The sequence below is a fragment of the Apaloderma vittatum genome, unplaced genomic scaffold (assembly GCF_000703405.1).
Source record: "Apaloderma vittatum isolate BGI_N311 unplaced genomic scaffold, ASM70340v1 scaffold22672, whole genome shotgun sequence".
Classification (NCBI taxonomy): Eukaryota; Metazoa; Chordata; class Aves; order Trogoniformes; family Trogonidae; genus Apaloderma; species Apaloderma vittatum.
The window spans coordinates 3,679-5,092 of record NW_009702220.1 but is presented as its reverse complement, the minus strand read 5'-3'; positions in this window follow the sequence as shown (position 1 = coordinate 5,092).

Below are 1,414 nucleotides of genomic sequence, written 5' to 3'. Positions count from 1 at the left end.
CCCCGCCACCACGCGGTGCACAGTGAGCTGCGTGTGGAGGCACAGGCATTCCTCAGCGCTGCCGTCAGCTCCCCGCTCTTCTCCTTTTTAGTAGATGCTCTTTGAGGCTGCTATGCTAGTGCCAGCCCCTGGCCTGCCCCACACCCCCACACACCTCAGGGACAACCTCCCCAGGCAAAACACAGGGGGGCTGAATGTAGGCAGAGTCCCTGGTGCCCCCCCATCTCGCTCACACCTTGGCCGCTGTCCTCATCACAACAGAAGGAAGCTGGCATATTGGGTTCTCTGGGGCTCCCTTTCCATCCCATAGTTGGCATCACTTTGGGAAGCAGTTGTCCTGGCGTGTACACTGAGATGGGGAACCATCCAGCACCCAATATCCAGGGGATGGGCAGCAGCTATTCTTCACTAAAGAGTCTGAGGGAAAATTAGTGCTTTATAAAACCCCCTCCACATGGCAGAGTGGAAGTGGGAGGCAATAACTTAGCCTGCGCACTCCTGCCATGCCACTACCAGCTTGTCGAGTTCATGTGAATATGTGACCCGCCTCCTGCGTGTTCCATGGCCACCCCTCCAGCGACACGCAGCCAGCCAGACCTACTGGCCTGCAGGCAGGGGCCACGGGGCAGCAGAGATCAGGATGAACCCCTCATGAGCAAGGAGAGGATGCCCCAAACACCCACCACTGTGCATCCCCATCACAGCCGCCACCACCCTGTGGGGAGAAGAGAGGATGGGTTTCCTCATACCTCCTGCTTGCATAGCTTCTGGGCTCAGGGAGAGCCCATCCCAGGCTGATGGCACAACCCCTGCTGGGCGTAGCATGGCTCCTCCAGCATCCTACAGCATCCCAGGTCCTCCCTATTCCCTCCACCCTGCTCACCCCACCCCATCACTGCCCTGCAGCGCCCAGCACCACTGCCAGCCCCATCCCTGTGTCCTCAGGCTCCCTGCCCACACCTGCACCATTGGGCAGGGCAAGCGGCATCCTCACCACTACCACATTCCCTCCACCCCTCTTCTGTGTGTGGGGCAGCTGTAAGGAGTGCCACAGACAGAAATAAGGCTCCCAACCCAGCTGTGCAGGCTTTAAGGATGGGGCCTCCCTGGCGAAAGCAGGGTGGGCAGAGTCACCCTTTGCCCCTCAGCTCCTTCCATAGCCAGGGACCAAAGGAGCTAGAGCCTGGAAGAGGCCAGCGTGACCCCCACCAGCCACACCAAGCCTCTGGTGCTGGGTGCTGCCAGCAAAGCCCAGCACTCCCGGCCCAGCTCGCCCGGCAGCATTGCTGCCTTCCCCTTCCCACGCCACGCAGGGCTGACAGGACTCGCTCGGTCGGTTTGGCTGGCACTGGCAGATGCCAGGCGCCAAGACTTGGCTCGACACGTGGGCGACGAGGCTCCGGCACCACGCGCC